The sequence below is a fragment of the Chinchilla lanigera genome, unplaced genomic scaffold, assembly GCF_000276665.1.
Source record: "Chinchilla lanigera isolate Chin_1 unplaced genomic scaffold, ChiLan1.0 scaffold00062, whole genome shotgun sequence".
Lineage (NCBI taxonomy): Eukaryota > Metazoa > Chordata > Mammalia > Rodentia > Chinchillidae > Chinchilla > Chinchilla lanigera.
This window is the reverse complement of record NW_004955463.1, coordinates 4,515,395-4,520,284: the sequence shown is the minus strand read 5'-3', so window position 1 is coordinate 4,520,284 and position 4,890 is coordinate 4,515,395. Positions and strand designations below refer to the sequence as shown.

The 4,890-nt window shown below is 39.0% G+C and overlaps 1 pseudogene; it reads right to left on the bottom strand.

The window, feature by feature from the left end:
* Nucleotides 1–4,268: 4,268 nt before the first annotated feature.
* LOC102016680 lies at nt 4,269–4,690 on the bottom strand (annotated as a pseudogene).
* Between the last annotated feature and the right edge of the window lie 200 nt (nt 4,691–4,890).

Genomic DNA, 4,890 nt, shown 5'->3' with positions numbered 1-4,890 from the left:
ATCACCTTTCCAGGGACCAAGTCTTTACCAAGTACATGGACCTTTGGTGAACACTTAGGATGTAAGCTACAGCAAAGACAAGGCTCCTCTTCTCTCTTGTGGAGTTTCTGTTTTACAAAGCAAACTTGGATGTGAACAAAAAAGAAAAAAAAAAGAACATAAAATGATGTGTGTTGTGCTTGAAATTTTGTAAAGGTGATTGGATAAAGAGCAATTAAAGATTTCCTTAAATTAAACTGTGATGAAAGGTCTCCTACAAGATGTAACATTTAAGCTGAGATTGGCATCAAAAAGAGCCAGCCATCAAAGGATGGGAGGAAGAAGATTCCAGGAAGAAAGACCACATAGCGCAAAACCTTAAGGCACAGCTGGTACAGTGATGTTTGAAGACAAGGAAGATGGTGGCTGTGACTGGAATAGGGTGGGCCAGGGTCACAATGGCTCAAGATGAACATGGGTCAAGAAAGAGGCAGCAGTCAGCTTCAGGAAGACTTTAAACTCCAAGGTAGGCTTGTATATTAAAAGTTCTGGGAAAGAATTAAGTAAGTTTATAACAGGGGAGTAAAATCACTTGGGTTCAGATTTCAGAAGGACTCTGCTGCTATCAAAGAACTATGTAAAGCCAGAAGCAATACAAGCAGACCACTTGGGGGCTCATTAACAGTCCTGATGGAAGAAGCTGGCTTACAACAGGGTTTCCCTGGGTGAGACATGAGGGAGGATCAGATGCAGAACATTAGGGCAGTGGACCTGCCAAGCCTTGCTGCTGAATCCAGTGAAGGTAGGGGATTTACAAGGGAAAGAGGGGAATGAGATTTGTACTTGAAACTTGAATGACGGTAGATGGAGTTGCTGTCTGCAAAAATGGTGACGACTTAAAGGAAGCAAGACATTTTTGGCATTTGAGTGGGTAGACAGTGGGAGTGGGAATCATCTGTCTGCTTCAAGTGGTTAATACTAAGTAACTAAACATAGTTAGTTTTGTCACGAAAGGTGGGTAGTAGTTTCTTTTATTGACATTATATTTAGATGTGTAAAGAAAATGATCACCTTTGTAGCAGCTTTTTTGAATGTGACCAAGACTAAAGTTGCTTCTTAAGTAAGTTAGGGGAAAACATTTAGTGAGGTTTTCTTCTACAGCCTCGTGTGTAATGAGGCACTTAACGAAGGCCTTTTCATGATGCAATGATGTTCACTCATGCGTGTCAGCTGGCCTTTTTTTCCACACCGCATGCACTGGCCTCACATATGTTTTCATCACCAGAATGTCAACTCCATGGAGGTAGAAACTTTATCTGAAAAACAGAAACAGGAAGAAAGACAAGTTAAAACAAACAAACAAAACAGAACAAAGCCCCTTAAAGCCTAAGGAAAGGAAGAACACTGTAAATTCCATAGCCTTTCTTTTAGCATCATAAATCCCAGACTAGCAACTGAAAAAGTCAGCCGCCCAGAAATGCCAACAGGTGCAGTCAACCCTGCTTCTTCAAATCCTGCTCTTTCCAGCTAGTACCAGGAGAGGGGAAGCCTTGTAAGATAGAAAACTTGTGCATAATACCTGCTCTATTCTAGACACTACCCAAGAAAGAAGTGTGGCCCCACCCCCATCAGCCCATCATGTTATGCAGGGACTGAATTTTTATATCTCCTTCAAGTTCATATGTTGGAACTGTAACCTCCAATGAGATATTAGGCGGTGGAACATTTGGAAGGTAAGTAGGATTAGATGAGGTCATGAAGGCAGCACCCTCAGAAATGGAACTAGTGCCCTGTTTTAGTTACTTTTCTCTCATTGCTGGGGCAAAATATCTGACACCCAAAGTTAAAGGGGGAAAAGCTTGTTTAGCTCACAGTTTGTAGAAATTTCAGTCCATAATTGGCTGGCTCCAAGGCAGAGTGGCACAGGGCAAAAGGGCAACAGTTTATGTTGGCAGAAGGCAGCAAAAGCAACAAGGCAAGGGAAAACAAGACTGTTTCTGTCCCTTATATTGTACACAGGCTACCCAGCCTAGGGTGGGTGTAGCACTTATACCCTTAATCTGGGCCAGAACTATGCCAATCAGTGGGGTGATTTATTTAATCACACACCCTTAATCCTAGTATCACACACTTTAAATGCAGCCACCTCTGAAAAAGCCCTATGATCATATGAGGCTCTGTGGGGGACATTTAGATACAAGTCACAACATGCCTCTTATAAAAGTCCCATGCATTCTTGTTTCTTTCTACTCTCTACCTTCTGAGAGACTAGCAATTTATAAGCCAGAAGAGGCCTTCTCCAGAACCTGACTATACTGGCACTCTGATCGTGGACTTTGAGCCTCCTGAACTCTGAGAAATAAATTTATGCTGATTATAAGCATTCATCTATGGTACCTTGTTATAGCAACCTTAACTAAGTACATGCTAACATAGCCAAGTGGGGATCCTAGAATTCTACCCATACAATACTATCACAAGATGCTCCAACATCTTCTTTGTCAGAGAAACCCAAATAGAGACCTAGTAATGAGACTACCTTGTAGTATTGATAAAAACAATTTATGACATCTTGCCTTTCTCCCCCACCAAGGACAATAAAGTGCTGATCCTGGTTGGTATCAGAGGAAGCCTAGTTTAGACTACAGACTTTTAAAATTTTCTAGCAATGAAGAGGTCACCTCTACTTCATTATTAGATAATAGAAACCATATGTAGTGCTAGAAATCCCACACCCATCTGACAGTAAGAAGCCCCCCAAACACACACACACACACACATACACACCTTGGATGTCAATGAATGATGTGTAGAAAATCTAAATTCTTACATCTACCCTGTTGTAAGAGGTTAGAGCAGTGTCAAAAAAGGATATACACACATACATACCACATGCACACACACACACACACACACACACACGCATGCCTAAAGCACAAATAAGATCCAGAGTCTTGCACAAAATGTTGAGGATATTAATTTAAAACAGTTATCAAACAAATAGCCAGAAAGATCTTTTTAAAAATTTAAAAATGCAACCAATTGATACCAACACTGAGATGATAGAAATAGTGAGGGTTTTTGACAAATATTTTTAAAACCACCATTGTTAAAATGCTTTCAAGAAAAATTAAAAACACATTTAAAACAAATGACAGAACAGAAAACCTCACCAGTTTTGTATGCCTATATCCTGTAATCTGAGCAACTACTTTGAAGATAACAATACACAATTACCATTATTAATTTCCTATTATCTTGTTTTGAAATTCTATATCTTTTTGTTGTTTTTTATTGTTTTTTCCTATCTAAGATAAAAAAGAAATATAAGACATAAGAGAGAACCATACAGAAATTTTTAGAACTGAAAATACAATGCCTAAAATGAAAATCTTCATGGATGGATTTAATACTATCCATGGAGATCATTCAACAGAATAAAAGATAGAGAAATAAAAACAGTAAACTTGGAAGAGTAGAAATTATGCAATCTTAATAAGATAAAGACAATAAGCGAAGGAACTAGTATTCACTTCACTGGTGTTCCAAAGGGAGAAGAGAAATATGGCAGGGATGAAATTTACTGAAGGACGTAGTGGCAAATAACTTTCCAGTTTGGCAAAAAACATAACCTACTGATTCAAGAAGCTGAGTAAACCTCAAGCACAATAAACCCCCCAAATCTATGCAGAAGTAGATGATAATTAATCTTTTGATGAGTAATCAAAAAATTCTGATATCAACAAAAATGAAATGACACCTTACTGAAGGAGAAAAACAATTAGAATGGAAATGTATTTCTCATCAAAAAATCTTAGATCCTGAACAAAGTAGAACAATATTTTTCAGATCTGGAAAAGGAAGAATTCTCAACTCAGAATCCTATACTCAGCAAATGTGTCTTGGAGAGATAGAGGAGAAAGTATGACATTCTCAGATAAAGGAAGACTAACAAAATTTGTTGCCAACTAAAAGAATAGCTAAAGGAAGTTCTCTAAGCAGAAAAGACATGATAAAAGAAGGAGCTTTCGAATATAAGCAAAAATAATACAATAACTAAGAACATGGGCATATATAATGTTTTCCTTCTTTGCTTAAGGGTTCTAAATGATATTCGATGGCTGAAACATTATAAAACTTACTAAAGTGTTTCTAAATGCATCTACAGGAAGATGTAAGACAATTATAAACATGGGAAGGTAAAGAGAGGAAAAGGGTTTTTTGTTTGGTTTTTGGGTTTTTGCCGATACCTGTTAATGGGCTGTTTATGTTGTATAGATACATGCAGATCACGCAAGGCTGCTCACACTGGGAGCAATTCTTGGCCACAGGTCTCTGCACACTCCTTTGCCATCGGCCCGGTGATGACAGAACCCTTCACCTCGCCTTTGTTGTTCACTATGACTCCTGCATTGTCTTCCAAATAAAGAAACACCCTGTTTTATCTGGGGTATGACTTCCGCTGTCAGGGCACCACTGCAAGATGCGTCTTGTTTCTGAGCTCCGATTTGCCCTTCTTGGCTGTGGCCATCACCACGTCACCTACACAAGCAGCGGGAAGTCTGTTCAGTCTCCTCTGATCACCTTCAGAGATGATAAACAGATTTTTGGTTCCTGTGTTGTCAGCACAGTTGATCAGAGCTCCTACCAGAAGATCCCAGGAGACCCAGAATTTTGCACCAAAAGACCCACCACGTCCTCACTTCGACATACTAGACGCTGGAAAGAGACAGGAGGTAAAGTTTTTATATCTTTCTCACACTCATAAAATAAGTAGACTGTGACAACAATTGTAAATATATAGTGTGATGCCTATAGCAACCAGGAAAACTGATACCCAAAGACATATACTCAAACACACTGTAGACAAATCAAAAGGGAATTCTAAAGATGCTCAGATGTTGAAATAGT